Genomic DNA, 19,965 nt, shown 5'->3' with positions numbered 1-19,965 from the left:
TTGCATTCGGGGCCCGGTCCGTCTCTGTGTGTGGCTTATTTAGTGAGTCATCAGTACACAAGAGTGGCAGTTCTGGTTACAAGTTTTACTAATGTTTATGTGCAATGTTGCCCTCTTGGATTGTTGTAAGTTGGAGTTAGTGGGGTTGCACTGACCTTCCCCAAATTGAGGGGAAAATTCTGACTTCAAACGTGTAAGTTGTGAGTTTAGATGGAATGCATTATAATCGCTGGGCTTCCTCGGCTCCACCCCAGAGTCACATGATCCACAAAGACAAACTGAGATGAGCAGATAGAGGAAGTTAAAAATAAACAAAAATGTATGAATTTTATTGGCCTGGTTTATTTTCACTGGGGAAACGCTCAAATGAGCTGAGACATAAACCTTGGTGGACATTCACAAATACGAATGGCACAGTGGAAACACCAGGAAATAGATATGTTTGCTTTTCTACTTGAACATTTTATACATCCTATCTCAATCACCAATACAAATTATTTTTCTATTCTCATATTCACACTACAATAAACACATCAGAAGCAATGCTACAGCCACCTGGTATTCTCAGGTGGTCTCCCACCCAAATACTACCCCGGTTATCTTCCAAGGCCGACTGAGATAGTGTGGCTATGCACAAGGAATTATATACATATTATATTCAAGATGCTATAATCAAGCCCTCCTGGATGTTTTGTTTGGAGAGGTTGGGGGGCATTAGCTGGGGGGTTCCTGTTGACTGACTCTTTGTCCATCTTTGCATTTGGTTTCTAGTCTATGTGTTGACTTTTGTTAAGAGGTTGCTGGAATGCTGTGTGGAGGTCACTGACAGATTAGTAGAAGACTAGTAGAAGAATAGTCGGCAGCATGGCCTCAGTTCAGTCTTAAACTTCTAATGCACTGATGAATCCACTGCCTTTGAAGGAACAACGTGTAGGAGACTCATTGCCATCTGCTGGCCAACATAAACCTTAGTCTTGCCACTTTTAGCTCATCTCCAACAGCCTATACTGCTTCTTCAGCATTCCTTACAGTGGTGCCTTTAGTCACAATCAAGGCGGCGAGACAACTCTCTAAACCCAGCGTTTGGCTTTGTTGGCATCAGTTCCCCTGCTTTCAAGTATCTCCGTTTTACTCAACTCTCAAAGGCTGCTTGACTGTGTGGAGTTAGCATTCAGGCCAAGGTCAATCCAGCTTTAGAAGTCAAACTTCTACCGAAGCCCAGGCTCTCAGACTTTAGCACTGTGTGCAGGTTCACTACAGTAAACCGTGAGCGCTAATCTGAGGGCCCGGAGCAGTGTGCTTTGTGATGAATAGGGATTACAGCGCTTCTTTAAATTCTGCAGCAGCCCTGCCTGCTTCATGCGCTCCCGTTGTATCATCCTGCTGATTTGCATTCTGATGTTCGTCAGCAGCACAAAGCCGCGGTTTATCCCTCCCAGTGAGCAAACAGCAGACTTGTGAGCTGTTTGACCACTGCTATGAAGAAGTAATAGTCTGGAGGCTCTCCCCCTCAGGACGACCTATTGTTTTATGAATTAGTCCTAAATTAATTGCATGGCTGGGCCTGTGAGACAAAATGTTTTTCAATAAGCAGTTTCATTTCTCATTCGCAGTGTGTTAGTGATTTGGTCTGCTCCTCTATTGATCTGCAGGGCCCAGAGGTGGTGGGCAATGAGAACAGCACTACAGAATAACAATGACAGAGTGATGGAGGGGCGACGCTGAGGCTCTTCTCCTTCTGGAGAGAAGCCAGAGGCATCAGCGGGATCCTAAATCCTAATACAGTCAGTGGGAGGGAAGGGTTGTGCACAGATGCGCTAAGTTCAAGGGGAATTTAGGCCAGGCAGGGGTGTGAATATCACTGAGCATTTGTGCACATGCACAACCACACATGCACACACACAGACACTGACACAGAAACTCATATAAACAGCTGGAGTGCTGCAAACAGCAGCTGGGCGCATCATCCTCTCTAGGTCATTCACTTCTCCGTCATGGCCGGCGTTAAGTGGATATGGTGCTTCGGCGGCATTATTCGCTTTTGTCCTTGTCAATTGATTGGTGCTTTTCTCCACCAGGTAGGTGCTGCTTTATTGGTTTTGAGCTTTTTTAACAAAGGGGCGTTCAAGGTCAGGAAAAAACTGTATCTTCTCCTGCAAACTCTCAAAAATCTCAAAAGATTCAAAAAATCGAACAAAATGCATTTCACAGCTTAGTGTGTCTGTGCCCATGCAGGGTGTAGACCCAATTATTGCATGTAGGCAGCGTGAGGCGAGATTGGGCTCTGAGTGTGAACACACTGGACTCATTTTAATAGCCACCTGAGGCGGACCCTGCCGCTCTGATCTCACTGCCGACTTTTCCAGTTCAGGTAATAAAATCTGGGTCCTCTGGCAGCTCGTGTCTCCGCTGACCTTGTTGACTAAACACAAAGTTGGTAGAAGAGTTTGCTATTGTAACTGTCGGTCCTCCCCATTTAGTCTTCCTGATAGGTATTTTTATATTCGTTTTGTTTCACATTTTGATTTGACCTAAAATGACCTAACACGCAGATAATGTGATAGCAACACATGCTAACCTGACCCTATGAGCTAGTTTTACTCCGCTTTCCATATTTGGATGTTCATTGCTTCAGCTAGAAAAGATGGCATGACAACATTTAGTAACTAAAGGGAGGACATAGCTTCTGTCATGTCACCGAATGGTTACAGAAGGGTTACTTCCATGCTGGAAGTCTTTATATTCAGGTGAGACAGTGTAGTACTCAGCTACAAGATGCTAGCAGGCATGGTTAGCAAGCTGCATCCATAAACAGTACAGTGCACAACATAGATAACTGCTAGTTAGTTTTAAGTGGTGGAATAATTAAACAGTAGAACTCTACTCACCAAAATTAAAGTACAAACTTGTTTTTTCAGTGACCTAAAGTTAATCAGGTAATACTTAGACGTGCCTGTGTTGGCTAACGCTAGCAAAAATCTATGAACTGTACTCTTAAGCAAGAGCTCGGAAATGATTTGTGTCAAGATCATATAGAATAATTAATATAACAGAATAAAAAGCAGGAAGCAGTCAGATCAGTCACTTAGATGGTTGTGGTTATATTCAGTACTGTTGAAAAGTTTTGAGCCACCCCTCGTTTCTTTAGCTTACAACGAGCCAGATTTTGTTGGAGTTTTTTTCATGAAACACCGGGTGGGGGTGGGGGGGACTGAGCTTTTGTTGCTGTGGCCTCCAAATTATGGAATAAGTTGCCCCTCCATATTAGGATGGCCCCAACAATCGAGATTTTTAAATCTCTTTTAAAAACACGCGTTTTTTCTGAGGCGTTTTAGGATTAGCACCAGAGTTAGCTTCTAGTCAGTTTTTTGATCTCTTTTAATCTTCTTTATTTTGTTAATTTCTTGTATATTTTATTGTTATCTTTTCATGTTTTACTATTTATTTATTCAGTTTTATTTATTTATTTTATTTTTATTTGTCTGTCTAATGCATGGTTTCTTAACTATTATCACTGATTTCTACTGGAAAGTACTTTGTTGTTGTTTTCAGAGTGCTCTATAAGTAACGTTGGATTGGATGGTCTCAAGCAGTAGTTCTCTGTAGGCGTTCAAACTTTTCCTTTGGACATTGGCTGTTTATTCAGTTCTTTTCAGTATATGACCATTTTCAAACAAATCCTTTTTGTGTGATTGTTTGCTAAGTCACATTAAAACTAACCTCAAGCATGAAAAAGGCAACCAACTGAAGAGATGACAGAGATAATAAACAGAACGGGCAGCTTAGATAAGAACCAATTTTAAATCGTATCTTTAGATACTTTGTTACTAGCTGCCAGTTGGAAAAACACATTTTATTCCCATTTCTGTAGTTGAAGTTACTATAAATATTAAAGATAAGACAGTTTCAAAGGGAAAAAAATCTATTTTTGGACCAACAAGGGGATTTCCAAAGAGCTATCAGCAGCATACTGAAGCTTAGCATCGTGTGCATTGTGCCTTTGAAAAATGTAAGGAAACTGGATAAACGGAGAACGAAAGAAAAACTGGCAGATCTGAAAGTTATGTACATCACAGACCTGAGAGATGCATCTTCAGCTGATCCATCTACTGTTCACTGGAACCTCATCAGGACCAGTCTCAGGGAAAGGCAGGCTGTGAAGAAGCCATTATTTATAAAGGCAAACAAGAAAAAAAAGGCTGAAGTTTAGAGCTAGACTGAAAGAGCAATAAATCCAAATTTTAAGTTTTTGGTTTAAATTATTGTCAATATGGAAAAGTGACCGCTACAGCAATCTGTGAAAGACACTGTAGGCTCTTTCATGCATTTCAACTAGTGATGCTGGGAATCTTGTTAAAACTGATGGAATTATAAATGCAGAACCAGAGACATCAGATTTTGATCCATCATGTAATACCATCTGGAAAGCATCTAATTGAAAACAGCTTTATTTTTCAGCATGATCCCAAATACATAATCAGTGCTGCAAAAGCATACCTGGATAGATAAACATAGAATAAAACACCATCAATGATGGGATAACACTGTTGAAGATGGATCATCGTGTCAGAGTAGAACAAAAAGCAGCGTAAAAATGTCCTTCAAGAAGTACGGAGAATGCTTTCTGTAGATGAATTAAAGAAATAACAGAAAGAAAGAGTTCAGGTGGCATGGAAGAATAAAGTTGGTTATGCCACTTACTAACCTTCAGACTCTTTAGATCTGTATAATAATATAATATATTATTGCACCCATTTCCCATTTTCCTATAAAAACATAAAAGAACAAGAGGTTTCTGAAGATTTTTGCACAGTACAAAAAAAACCCACCTTCAATTCCACGTTTAGTTTTTTTCAGAACAGCTTGTCAGTTTATTTTTTAAAAAGAAGCTTATACCTGTAGCGTGGAACCACAGGTGAATTTGAGAGGGTCCAATCATTTTTGAAAATTCATTTGCAAGTTGAAGACATCGTAATTTGAGGTCACAGCCGAGTGAATCTTATTAAAAGGCTCATAAAGGGTTTGTGACCAGAAGAAAGAATCTGTAAACTTGTCACACAGAGTCAAAATACTCTGTGCAGACATGGTACTTCTTAGTTCTGCCACTGTTTGTAATTTGTATGCTGTGGTGTGATGTAGGTTTTAAAGAAAAAGTGAACCGTTGCGAAACAAAGAAGGAGCTGCAAACAGTTTTGGGTGCATAAAATGACGCATTCCACAGAAAGCTTTTCCTTCAGGCTCAAACTCAGATTTGAGAGAACTTTTGAATCTATTTATGGCTGATTTGAAGCCTCAGCAACAAAAAAGAACTCTAGGACCTCACATTTTCTCCTCATATGACTACAAAGCGACCAGTCAAAGTATGTCAGCGGTAATTGTGTGGTTATAATGTTATGACATTTATTTTGTCAGTCATGAACAGATGGAGAAATCATTTGGTTTGGGGAATCAAATCTGAACCTGATCTCTCCCATCTGGCTAATGTTAACTAACACACACATGCTCAATGTGCCACATGCAACGTTTTTCATGTACTAAACGCTTTAATCTAGAAACATATTCTGCATGAGACTCCAACAAAAACTCCCCATAAGGACAAAAGTGCTACTATAGAATTTAATATTATTGTTAGCTAAAGAAGGTAGGTTAGCTGCTGCATTGTCTATCTAACATTTTATATGTGTTGGTTAGTGAGCGTATGTTAGCTAATGTCAGCAAGAAGCTAGCCCATTTTATCTCATAACACTTTTAAAATTTGGATCAACAGAAAATTTCATTCGGTATCACTACAGCTGTTAATCTATGAACATTCCTGCTAAAAAAGTCAAATTGCAGTTGGTCTTACAAAGCAAATACACATACACATACACATAGATTCATTGAAATCCAAGCGCCTGTCTATAGTTTTCAGTCTTTTAAATTCATGCACGGATGCCAAATAAATCTTGATGATGTTGAATGATTACAAATGTTTGGAATCAGGTATGTGGGTACATTAAAAGAGGGTAAAATGCTAAAACAAATGTATTTCTGCAAGTAGTCTGTCTGACTGGATGAATAAAGAAATACATTAATTCAATTCAAAACAGTCGAACTGTGTGCATTAGTTTATCTCTCATCTCTGTTACAGCAAGTGTTACAATATCAGATTTCAAACAGGCATCCACTTAAAGCTGATTGTGTAAACTCCCTCGGGTCATTGAAGACTGCAGAATCATAGCAGGTATTCAGTTCAGAACAACAGTCTCACATCTGGGCTGCCAAGCAGAGGACCAAATACTACTGAAATGAGTTTTTGATGGATAAATCAATACTCGTCCCCCACTGTGCTGGTCCCGCCTTAATGACAGAACAGTTGAGTGGTGAGATCGGGTTTGGTTTATACCCTATAAACTGTTAACTGGCTCTCTGTGAGCCACTTGCCTCATTGATAAAGCTGCTGATGAACTGTGATAGCCTGATATCAAATTGGTAGAAAGAAATGTGCCACTCTGAAATCATGTGATGCTGGAAAGCTAGACTGGACTATTATAATTCAGTATTATCGGGTCATTTTAAAAGCTCCCTAAAATGTCTTCAGTTCATCCAGAAATCTGCAGTGAGACTTCTGACAGGAACAAGAAAGAAAGAGCGAGCGTGTTCCTCTCATATTGACTTCTCTTCATTGGCTCCCTGTTAAATGCAGAATTGAATTCCAATCTTTATGTTACAATATAAAACTCCTTGAGGCTACTTGTTTCTCTCACTCGATATTAATAAACTTGAACTGAACTGAAATGTTTTTTATTTGTATACAGTATATCATATGATTCGATTTCATTTCTATTTTGGCTCTTGGGGTTTTCATCATTCTTATGGTCCATCCAGGAGGATTAATACGCTTCTGGATGGACCATAAGAAGTTTGGTTGGATGTACCAGCTGAATGATGTGTTGCAGGACATTTTTCCATCTGTTGTATTATCAGAAACATCAAGTGAGAATTTCTGCTGTTGTAGACTCTGATAGCAGCTCAATGAAAAAATCTTGTTCATGACCTGTAGTATGTTAACACTATTGGAAGGAAAAATAACTTGAACTCCAATTTTGAAAACAAATTTTTTTATAAAGCTGTAACTTGTATTATGAGTCTGTGGTCTGGGAGAGAGTCTGTAACTCTGTCTGCAAAATACAGTAAATAATGACCGATGTTGGGCAATTAATTATATAGTTACTTCTTCAAAAAAGTAACTGAGCTATGCAAACAAAGTTTTTTGTAGCCAAGGTGTTTTTTAAAATAAACATTTCAAACTATTTACAGAACAATCAGCTGTTCTGCATCAAATCTGATGCCACACAAATTATTTGTGCCACTCCAAAAAATAATTTCTGTCCACTATGAGATGAAGGAGAACAACAGCCTGATACCTGCAGGCCTGACAGCAGCAGATGTATCACTGCTGTAACACCTGTAACATTCAGCAGTCGCCTCATTGTTCTGACACACACAACAAAACTATTGACTACACTACACACTAACTGCACACTAACTACACAAGATTTGCGCTAAACGTTGCGAATCTCTCACATCTCAAAACACCGCCGTCACTCCTAAAACTTCCCCCCTTCCTAAACAACTAAATGCCATGTTGCCATATCATTTTTTGATTGGTCCACATTAGAGATGCACGATACCACTTTTTTATGTCCGATACCGATATCATAAATTTGGATATCTGCCGATACCGATATGAATCCGATATAGTGTTTTTTAATCAATAAAACTCTTTTTTAATATCTTGCTGCATTTTGTATAAGTTTATACTCAAGTTTAAATAAACAACAACACTAAAGCTATTCTGTTATACTTGTATGTAAAAAATACACTGCACCCAAAATATTTCATAGTTCAGCAACACTGATCAATCTAATAAACGTAAACCTGCTCCATCCTTCCTATTCTGGTATTTTAAAGAGTACTTAGCAGAAATATTAAGCAACCTAACTAATAGGGTTCCAACTCCCAGCAAAAAAAAAAGAAATAGGGAACCACCCCCCACCTCATGATGCTTAATCGACGTAATCAACTTTAATTTGATGCAGTGTGATTATTCTTTTTCAAGAATAATTAAATAGATTCAACATCTTTCTTCAACAGAACTGCAGACTGCACAGATGGTTCCCAAAGGAAAAAGTAGTATAGCTTACTAGGGTATATTAGACTTAACAGTTACTATATACAGTAATGGACTTCTATTCGTTTTTCATCAGATTAAAACTTTGGGTGTAAGATTCATTCAATTTATTAAAAGCTCGACATTTTAAATGAGAATAAGAAAGAAAAGTATGTCTTTGTGAGGTGCTCTTTTGATATTTAATGGATCGGATTACATTTTTTATTTCTCTCCGATATCCGATCCAGTAATTTACGTCAGTATCGGACCGATACCGATACGTAATATCGGATCGGTCCATCTCTAGTCCACATGGTACATTTTTCCAACAATAGGAAAGTTGTTCCATCTGTCCTGCTCACATCTCCAATGGTTGTACACGTTGTCATTAACGTGGCTTCACTCCACATCAGCCGCTTTGCTCGCTAAAACACCAGTGTCGGCACATAAGGACGCTGTCAGTCAACGACGTGGATTAGCTGCGTATATACGAATGTGAATCGCATCATGGGCTGGACTTTGGGATAAGGTGGCATCGTTCTAATCTCATAAGGGAGCAGCCAGTCACTGACTAACACTGCAAAACAGAATTGTTAAAGTTTTAATTTTAATTTCAATCAGGTGAGATTTTTTTTGTGCGCAACGCAGATTTTCTGTGCGCAGAGACGTGCCAGCAGTGCGCAGCTTAGAGGGAACATTGCACATGAACTCTTCTGCAGAGACTTCATCAAATACAGACCCTCCCTCCTTCAGGTGGACTTTAAATAACTATTACAAAAATGCTTAACAGTGAACTCGACCATCCACACAGTTTGTATGAGTGCGTTTTTATCTGCTTCGGACCAGAGTCAGGAGACCGTTTTCTGTGCACCACTGAATAATGAATGACCTACGGGCTTTTCACCCCAGCTCTGTGCTGTACCTCCCTGTTATGCATTTAGCCTGAATCCGTATACACGTGTATGTGTGTGTGTGTGTTAGTGAGGCTATTTCTGGGGGGTTAAATCCTGTTAAAATGCAAATAACCTTCATTTTCCTGGTTTTCAGTGATTGCCGTCTGCTGCAGGTTTGAAATCGACTCCATTTTCAATCCAATCTGAGCCATCTTATTGTGGATTTCACACTTTCCTGCCACACTACGACACAATAGATATGGTGTGGTTCCTGTAGCAACAAGCCTGTCAGTCAAGGTCATCCATGACGGAGAGAAAGAGAAAACATGGGGAGGTAGGGGAAAGGGGTGGTGGTGAGTCTGAGCCGGAGTCCTAACAAAGAAAAGCTATGCTGTTTGATGATGTGTATTTGTGATGGAGAATGTCACGATTTGGGAGGCAGCGTCTCCTCTGTAGGCACTGATGGCACTCGTGAATTTAGGAAAGATGTGATGAGGGTCCACTTCAAAAGCTCTGAGCTCACGTTGCTCCTTCGCTACTCCTGTAAGCGCTCCTTTTTAAATTGACTCATTGCTGTGGTGCTGTTACATTCACTTACAGTCATGCATTCATCTGTCTTCATCTAGTGGTTGCTCAGAGAAATGACATTGTCAGACAACGAAACTGGAGCAACATAATCCACTTGACGATCCTCTGCAGCGTTACTGCACCACTGCTGGCGTTTGGTCATGAGCGCATCAGACACACTTCACTTATTTACTGGATTCTAACTTTCATGATGATGATGCACTATTGAGCTGAAACATTAACAACACAAACATGATGCAGTTTTGTGCTCCAACATGGACTCCAAAAGACCTCCCACGGTCTGTGATTACATCCTGTTAGCAATCATTAGATAGATCCTTAACGTCTGTAAGCTGGAGGATCACATCAGGCTTCTCCCACATTTCCCCCGACACCCTTTTGCTGGTTCATAGTTTTATCGATCCTACTGTTAGGAGGTGCACAAATTTCACAGTTCGGCCAAAGAAATCCTTAGATGAACATTTCAGAACTACTACATAACAAACAATCAGTCAAAAATGCTAAATCAGTTTCTATGCCTTACACAAAAGGTATGCAGGGAGCAGCACAGGACCCCTGCACCATACGTAGTAGGTAACACTGACAACAAAGAGGCTGCTGACTGAGATAATGCATTAAGATTTTTAAGTTTTTAGGAATAATCTTAGATTCACATCTTAAATTTGACAAGCATGTAAAGAAGATTTTAAGACAGTCAAGGCTAATCTGAATTGTTTTAAGTTATTTGGCACTATATACCCACTTCAGCAGCTCAGTTATTTATGCATTCTATGTAGGGATGCAACGATACCAATTTTTACAAACCGATACGATACCGATACTTGGATCTGAGTACTTGCCGATACAGAGTACAAAAACCGATACTTCTACCACACACACACACACACAAATACAATGAATTGGAAGACAGGTTTTATTTTATTCTCTGCCAATAAAAAATAAAATCTTAATAAAAATGACCACAAAAAAATTTCAAGTGAAAAATAGGCACTTCTGTTAAATTATTGCAGAGTCTCCACATTGTAATTTAACAAAATATCACTGAACTATTGGCACTGTCTCGAGCTTTCAGAATAATAAATAAACACTTCTGTTTGGAATAAAATAAATACAAATTAGGTTTGAGAATAAACTTTTAAATTATTGCAGAGTGTCCATATTGTAAACAAACAAACAAAATAACGAAAGTATTTGGCATTGACGAACTCCTCATCTGCCCGTGGATCATCAGTCCACTGCGCCGTTAAACTGAGGACTGACATCGTGCACACACTGCTTGTCTTTACCTCTTCAGAAAGTTTTGGCACCATTATCTCCCTGATGTGTGGGCGGTTGGGAATTTCATATCGCAGCTCGAGTATGCTGAGAAGACGGTGCAATCCGATGTTTTCCACGACCGGCATTGGCTGGTCATCCAGAGCGATAAAATGAGTCAGAGCCTCTGTTATTTTAACTGCCCGTGGATTTTCTCTTGACATTTTTCATCACTTTTCCAAAACCTGAGTTAAAGTTGGCTGTTCCACACTGCTGACATTTTGTTTAGCCTAGCTACAGCAGCCTCCAGTTTCTCTTTTTTATCTGGAGCCGCCAGTCTCACTCGCCTAACCCTGTGCCTGTTTAGCGCGGGATGTCCCCCTAGGGGTCAATCTAAAAAACTACAACAGAAATGACAATCCACCCTCTGATTAATGAAATAAGTTGGTATCGGTTCATGGTATCGGTTAACTTTTATGAGTATGAGTACACACACATTTTACAGTATCGGCCCCGATACCCGATACCAGTATCGGTATCGGTGCATCCCTAATTCTATGATATTTTCGCATTTTTCATATTGTATGACAGTTTGGACCCAAGCAGCACCATCTACAATTCAGCCTGTGGTGTCCTTATATAATCAAACCTTAAAAATAATGGATAAAAAATCGGTTCGGTGGCATCATTGTCACATTTTACAGAAATATAACTTACTTAGTTTTAAGAGTTTTAATCATTGGTGTTATCTTAAATTAGTTTTTAAATGTATAAATAGGATGGCCCCAGAGTGTCTCAATAGATACATTCAGAGACAAGACAGTAATCGTGTTACTAGGAGCAAGGTGAACGGCAACTGCAAGATATTATATCGCAGATCTACATTCGGTCAGTCAGCTTTTTCCATAAAGGCCTGACGTCTGTGGAACTTCCAACCGATATCAAACTGATTACAGACATCAGATCCTTTACATTGAAGGTTAAAGTTTGGTTAAAGGAAAACCAAAGTTGTAGTCATTTTATCTGATGATTTTAATTTTATTTTAAATTATTGTCTATCAATTGTAATTATATTTATGATGTAATTTGGTTTCATGAAAATGTTTTATTGTAAAATGTATTTATTTAGATTGAAGCCCAACAAGGGACAATTGTTGAAAATTAGCAGTAGCTATAAACCTGTGTGCGGTACATCAGTCTCATGTCTTGCACCTGAACTATGTTTAACTGCACTGTCCGTTTAAAATAAATAAATTCAAATATCAGAAAGCATTAAAAGAAGAAGTTGGTGGGGGGAGGGTTGCAAAGTGGCTTACAGTAACAAGTAAGAAACAAGAACTGTAGAGGGTTTATTAACAAGAGCTATAGGAGTGGCTACCACACACTCTTGAGCTTACAGTCAATCACCCCTAAGCCCACAGATTCAGGCTACTATGATTTTGCTAGTAATACTGGAGAGTAATTAGTAAACAGTCTATCCTTGTCTACCTGTTTCATGCCCCAAATCAAAATGGTGCCTGTCCTATGGCAGGTCCTTAGTACCTACAGTCAAACCTAGGGCTGCACGATTTTGCATAAAATGAGAATCACGATTTTTTGCTTAGAATTGAGATCACGATTCTCTCACGATTTTCTTTTCCAGTATAAATATTTATTGCTCTTATTAACTGCACATCAACTTCGTAACAGTTGAGACTGAACATAAAAACAATAAATAAACAGAAAAACAACAAATGTCTCACATTTTGTCGTTGCTCGACACTGCGTGTATAGAGCAGGTAGTGCAACAACAGAAAAATAGTTGCGGGACGGCACTGTGTAGCGTTTGTCTAGGGTGTTGATCATTTTCCTAAATCCCTCGTTTTGCACAGTGTTGATGGAGCCATATCTTTGGTCAGGTGATAAGTAATAGCCTCCGTAATTTCTTTGTGTCTGCGAGAGTTCGACAGGTATAGGGAAGCGCTGTATAAGGTTCCCGTTATTGATGTTTGGGTGGTTGACCGGGACGGATTTTCTCCTGTCACTTTCTCGTCATCCCTGACGTGCTCTCCGTTGTTTTTTCCCTGCTAATTTTAGCAGCCAGCTTCTGTATCACGTGGTATAAGGCTCCGCCCTTGTCATTTGTTGAGCAGGAAGAGTGAGCGCTTGTTTTCATGCAGATTACGTCCCGGATCAAAATGCGGTACAATCGTCGTCGTCTTTTTTTTTTTTTTAAATCAATGTCATTTGGAAATGAGATCGCACATAAGTATGAATCGAGATCGCGATTTTCTAACGATTAATCGTGCAGCCCTAGTCAAACCCCATTAAAAACCAAACCAGCTCTAGTCTCAACCCCATCTATGAAATATAAAAACCCATTCCTCCTGGACTCACAAGCACTGCTTAGAAGTACAGGAAGTACAAAGTATAAATAAAGTATATTTATAACAAAGTAAAGGATGAACATCAGACTCGTGCACGGCAGCGTATTAATCAGGAGCCTTGATCAATATTCTACATGGGTTAGTACGACTGGATAAATGCAATTTGAGCAGCGTGATCAGATTATATAGTCATTATTTTATGGTCATGTGACACATTATTATTTACAAAGCCTTTATTAGAGAACAGTCACATTTGTTACGTAAACCTGTATCCATATTTATAGGTTGTTTATCTGCGCAGCAGGTATTATATAAGCAAACTCTGTAGAAAGGACGGTCTGTTCATTGACGTGGGAGTCAGACCTGCACCAGCAGGATATGAATGAAATATCCTGAACTGTCAGGTGTTCTTTGAAACACCTTTGATGCCGTTTAGGAACTGGTGAATTGACTATAAGCAGCATCGATTGCAAAAGTGGCACGCAGCGCTGTTAGACACAGTGCGCACAGAGCAGAGGTGCGGCTCTCTGCTCTTTAATTCCCAGTTTTAGTGCTAATCTGACCCAGCTTGTAGACTCATTCGTTTGACATGAAGGCTCTTCATTTATGTGTCCTGATCTGATACCCTGAACCCCTTACTTTAGAGCGTTATGCGTAACAGCCCTTCATAACACCCAAGGTGCTCCAGGTTAATCGTTCTCTGCTCTCATTGTTGTTGTACATCTACAGTTCAGAAAGAAGAGCCGTGTTGGCCCAGGTTTACACATTCCTCTTTTTATCATCTTTGCAAGAGAGCTCAGTTAATGTTGTCATTTATTCCAAAGGATGATATAGACTACGTGCAATCTGTAACCAGTGGAAGTGAGTGGACAGATTACTGGGACTTATTTCTTTTTTGATGCTCTTTTAAATATGTAAAATTGCTAATGACAACAGAAGGCTGTAGCTTTTGAAAACGATGAAATAGTTCCTGATTCTTAGGCCAGTCAGGCTTGTGAGATTCTAACAGAAACCAGGAACCTATCCAGGAAGCAAGGTACAACCTGGACAGGCCACCAACCAATCACAGGGCAACACCGAGAGACAGACAACCATTTACACCGAATTTAGATTAGAGCTAATTAACTGCATGCCTTTGGCCTGTTGGAGGAAGGTGGAGTACTCAGACACAGACACCATGCACACTCCACACAGAAAGGTCCCCGCAAGCTGGGGAATTTGAACCCACGACCTTCTTGCTATGAGCCGATGGTGCTACCATCATGACACGCACTGTTTTAATTTTTTGTGCAGAACTCGGGCCTACAGTATTCTGCTTTTCATTATTTTCTGATATATACACAGTTCCAGTGGTGGATGTCCATATTAGACATGGTCAAAGTTTCCAACAATGAGGTCAGACTCAGCTGATCCTTGAAGCCAAAAGCTCAGGCTTGGTTTCAGCAAAGGTTTCCCCCTCGTGGTTCTGTTTGACGTCATAGAAAGTGAACATCAATTCATCTCAGTGGAATCGTCCATAACATGCATCTGTGCACTGTTTATATTGAGCTGTTAAGGTGTTTAGTATTAGAGAGACCATATCAGAGCATATCTGAAGGGAAAAGTCTTTTTTACAGCCAGACAATGTGGCATTATTCCAGAATGAGGTCTAGATTATATTTACGGTGTATTCTTACACTACTCATCTCACATCAGCATCTTCCAGTGAATGCTTTGGGCTGACGAAGGACCTCAGCCTCTGGTTTCATGTAAGGGGCTGTAGCCCTGTAATCAACACAGCTCATCTTCGTTTTACCTGGCTCAGCTCAGATTCACACACACACACACACACACACACACACACACACACACACACACACACACACGTTGTGGCTGAATCACGGTAGTTTCAACTGGCTAGCTGCTGCTGCTGCTGCTTTAGATACTGTTTGCTTCCTCATACTCCTCTGGGCTGTACCATCTCAGAGCAGAGCAGGGGTCCTCAAGGATTCCAGGATGTCCTCGCTGTCAGGCTCTTTCCCTTCTGTGTTGCTGCGTTGCATCCATTTGTAACAAACGCCTCCACTCGACCACCTCCTCCATCATCACCTCCCTGTCACCTACGAGCCACAGAGCCCGCAGTCTCCCAGGGCGCTCGGCCAGAAACAACGTAGCCTCCTAACACCCTGAACCGTGTCTAATTTCACTCCCCCCTCTGCTTATAGTACAATCTCATCATTTCCAGCTTGCAAACCGAGCGGAAGAGAGGGAAGGGAGAGAGAGAGAGTGAAAGAGAGCGAGAGAGAGAAGGAGGGAGGGAGGGAGGGCGATGTTTTGAGCTGGTTTGCAGGAGGAGAGGTTGGCCTGAGTGCGTTCTGTCTGCTCTTCAGAGGCATCCAGGTGAGCTGTTTCCTCCTGGAAGGTAAGAGCAAGGCTGAGATTGGCGCTTGTTTTGTCCTGCATCCCTTGTCATCACCCCCACCCCGCCTCCACCTCCTCCTTTCTTCCCTTGCCTCAGCTGCATCCCTTCTGTTCGCGTGTGTGTAAATGAGCATGGATAGTATTCCCCAGACACACCACACACACACACGCAACACTGTACAATGTACAGATGTGCAAGGGTGTCAGCATATGTGCATTTAGGGGGAATGGATTTGATTTATGTGCGAGCATAGTGTGCGTACTAGGCTTTTTGTTCAGGACGGGAGTAATGATAGGCTGTCATACTGGCGTGCATGACAGCTTGAAAGTCCACCTGAGTATCAGTTTGTGTCAGTGGGGAGGATGTGAGGAGGGACTCTGAGGAGAGAGGGGAAGTAGCGAGAAGACATTGAGTGTCCGTGCCAGTGTGCGTCTGCAGTTTTCGCAACAAAGTCAAATCTTAACGTCACTACTGTCAGCTCCCCTCCTCCTTTCCTTCACTCCCCCCCTCCCTCGTGCTAATAGGTACCATTTCCGTTGTGGCGCTGAAATGGGTGCTGATGTGTACTCGTCTAATGGACGGGATGTTCCGCCGCAGCGTTTTTCTGCTCACTCTACAATACGATGTCCCACTTTGGGCAAATTTGCAACACGCTCCTCTTTTTCCGAGCCCAGAGGGATGGAATGTGGGCATTGTGGGGAGGATGAGCGAAAGGGGGAGAGAGAGAGGAAGACAGGGACAGGCCATTTACCATCTGTGGTAGCGTCTCGTGGATGTGTGCGAGCCGTTCTGCAGGGCCATATGCAGCTCCTTGGGAAGACAGCGGGCCGAGCTGTTAGGGAGAAGAGAGAATAAGGACGGAGGGCTGAAACAGGAGACACGGGGTGTAATCTGTTTGAGAGCATGAGTGTCAGAATAAAGAGCCAAATCGAGAGTAGTGTCCTCTTAATGGAGAAGCTTGAAAGGCTGTTCGTGCTGCACTCAATGGACGGCATAAGTGGAGGCAAACTTGGCTTCCTCTGTGTTTATATGTCTGCAGGAATACCTAACTGTGCAGCTCTACTTTACTTACTGTGGTCAGCTCCACTGTGACATCACGCATTGGTTTTGACTCTGACATGTTGGTTTGCGGGAGCCAGAAGGGACTATATTTGGACTTAGTACTCCATCCTGTGCGAGTAGCCGCATACCTGCCAGTTAGTACTAAGTTACAAACTAAGAAAATACTAAAATTTCACTCTGATACACAAACTTTTTGAATAGCAGTGGATTGTGATGCAGATAATTCAATTAAAATACTCCAAAAGGTGTTGACAGCAAGTTATACACAATCTAGAGGTCCAGTTAAGGTACTGAACATAGTGAGGTCAGGCCTAACAGACATCTTTCTGTACCAGGCTGTAAAAACACTGGAGTCTGTGGGGATTGACTTGCTTTTGGACCCAGACTCAAGTGGTCACTTGAGGAAACTATCTGGCACTTCTGCTTTGGCTTCATTCTTCAGCCAGAGCGGACGAGCCACACAAGACTTTGTAAGTCTTGGCTGTAAAAAACAAAGAAGCAAAACAAACCAAAACACAAAGATGTTCTTTTGAGTGAGTCAGTATGTTTGAACTAATGATCTATGTTAGAGTAAATGTCATCTACAGCCATCCTTTCCAAGAACTCCATTCCAACTTCGTAGATGAATCCAATGACAGACAGTGTCTCCTCAGGGCGAGCTCATCACAGGTGCAGCATATATTAGCCACACATTAGGTGGTGTTATCCAAGTCAAACCCAGCCCATGACTTTCAGGTCAGATTGGGACCATGGATCACCTGCTTATGCATCCAAAGTAGCTTCATATTATAATAATGCCCAAATGTCTCTTCCTTGCTGTTAAAAGTGTGGTCACCACATTGTATGTTTGGAAGGATATTGTTCTACTTTCAAACACCTTAGCATGGCAAGCACTGTGTGGGACTCTAACTGAGGCTGTTGCTATAATATGAAATCTTTATGTATAAACTTCAATTGGAACATGTGTTGGTTCTGCAGATTGTTTTGACTCACTGTCCTATGAAGAGGAGGAGAATTTTACAGTTGGACTTAGACATTAGTCTGGTTGTCTTGTCCTGGTTCCCGTTGCCCTTTGTTTCCTGCTCTGGGGACTGTACTGTACTAAAGTTGAACAGTGTTGGGCCTATGTGCAGATCCACATGTTGGACACTGCTAAAACACAAACCACGCGACTGTTACAACGTGTCTACAGCCTCTTCCCAAGAGTAAGCATCACTGTATGCCTCAAGTATTTGGATGAGGACATTTCTTGTTTATTGAAGTAGAAACAAGCTTGTAAAGTTGATGCTTCTAAGACAAACACTACCTCTGATCACAGGTTAGATACCGCATAACCATATGAGCTAAGGTCTGTTTAGCTAAAAAGGTCGGTTGCTACCTATCCTTAAGGAATTCGTCAGAATTCAAGCTGCCAAGTTCAGGCAGTTGCAGTGGATATTTCCCTGACTATAATCCTACTGTGAGAGATTTGCTGTGAGAGGACTGGCTTTGTGAGCTTTTCTTACCCTGTGTTTGTACCACCACTTTGTCTTAACCTTGTCCTCAATGGACTGCACCCACTAAGACAAGTTTAGTTTGTCCAGGTTTGTAGGGATTACTACCAATACCTGCGCATCAAATAAATCCAGAGCATCAACATTGTCTGTACTATAAGGAATGGTCCCTTCAGTGTAAGACCCTCACCTAGGCAGGTCTCTGACAGCGAACACGATACTTTCATTCAGATGCAAATCCCTGGAGATGGAGTCAGTGGCACTTGGTGTGATTCATCTCATCAAGTGGCTACAAAGTGAATGTGTTTACTTTAGTGGCACTTGTGCTAGTGAGTCAGTGGTAAATGCCCTATTAGACCTGAGATCTGCATCTAGTAATGCTGTTTTGTTATGCTGATTTCAAGTGGACTGTTACATAAAACTGGTTTTTAAATACTAGCGCTGCAGAGTGCTGCAGAGCAGAGCATGCTAGCAGTCATTAAGGGGCTTAACAATGCCAATAACATGATAGCGCTCTTGTGCATCAAACACTCTGGTCCAGCCTCCGATACCTCAACAACAGCTAAATGAAGTGCCATGGAAGTTTATGCAAAGAAATCCACTGACATTTACTCTTGTTTACTACACAGATTAAGCTATAAAGTTAGCTGTAACCTTAGTAATGGTACACAGCGGAAGACCAGAGCTGTGTTAGTTGTGTTTGCTGTGTTGGCCATGTTGGGGGATCACGGGGAGAGTTTTGATAAACAGCTGGATAATAATATTATAGTCAGTTGCCAAGCAGATGCTACAAAGATGCGTTACTGAGGATAGAGTAACTGTTGGAGATTATGTATCAGGAGCAGGACCACGCCTCCAAACACGCTCCTCCCAGCTGTCATCTTTATAGGTTCCCCTACTTCTGCAAGCTGATCATTCTCGTTTACGTGCCCCAACCTCCCTCCTTCTTCTCCATTCTTCAACTTCTTCACTTCTGTTTCGTACATGGGATCTGCCCGGGAGCCATCGCCAGTCCCCTTCGAAGCCTTCCCCAAACCACAGCTCAATTCATGTCAAAGCATCACTTTTTCCTACTAAAACGCTGTCAAACATAAATGAGGATGTGGGCCCAGCTAGTGAAATATCTGTATTTGTCTACAATATATAAATGGGTAGAAGTATACAAGTCTTAACAGTTAACCTTCTCTCACCCCAACCGGTCGCAGCAGATGGCCCCGCCCCTCCCTGAGCCTGGTTCTGCCGGAGGTTTCTTCCTGTTAAAAGGGAGTTTTTTCCCACTGTCACCAAAGTGCTGCTCATAGGGGGTCATCTGATTGTTGGGTTTTTCTCTGTATCTATGAAGCGCCTTGAGGCGACTTTTGTTGTGATTTGGCGCTATATAAATAAAATTGAATTGAATTGAATTAACTGGTACATTGTGTTTAGCTAGGTCAATACTAGTTGAGGAATTCCAGCTGTCTTCCTCAGTGTGTCTTTTGTCCTGTCTCCCTCTAATCCCTGGGCCTGGTTCTGCCAGAGGTTTCTTCCTGTTAAAAGGGAGTTTTTCCTCCCCATTCTCTCCACGTGGTTGCTCATTAGCACTTGTCTAATTACTGGGGTTTTATCTGTATGGTCGTTACCTTCCAATATAAAGCACCTTGAGGCAGCTGTTGGTGTGATTTGGTGGTATTTAAACAAAACTGAATTGAATTCTCCAGCCTAGATACTCAAATGAGATCAAATGAGTTGAACTGTAACTAAAAAGCACCGTCAATAT

General features: G+C 41.3%; 1 protein-coding gene across 3 annotated transcripts in view; it reads left to right on the top strand.

Moving 5' to 3' along the window:
* cdk14 (cyclin dependent kinase 14) overlaps positions 1 to 19,965 on the top strand; it is a 266,335-nt gene that overhangs the window by 55,870 nt on the left and 190,500 nt on the right. The window contains exon 1 of one of the 3 annotated variants that reach the window (XM_087837159.1): positions 15,506 to 15,632. The exons of 1 other annotated variant lie outside the window; for it this stretch is intronic. The gene's annotated coding sequence lies outside the window, so the exon portion shown is untranslated. Of the gene's footprint in view, positions 1 to 15,505; positions 15,655 to 19,965 lie in introns of those variants that run through there. One more of the 3 variants, XM_087837158.1, reaches the window with a different exon arrangement.

The sequence above is a fragment of the Neolamprologus brichardi genome, unplaced genomic scaffold (assembly GCF_056152115.1).
Source record: "Neolamprologus brichardi isolate AB-2024 unplaced genomic scaffold, ASM5615211v1 NODE_ptg000008l+_length_2720982_cov_1, whole genome shotgun sequence".
In the NCBI taxonomy this organism is placed as follows: Eukaryota; Metazoa; Chordata; class Actinopteri; order Cichliformes; family Cichlidae; genus Neolamprologus; species Neolamprologus brichardi.
This window is presented reverse-complemented; position numbering and strand designations above follow the sequence as displayed.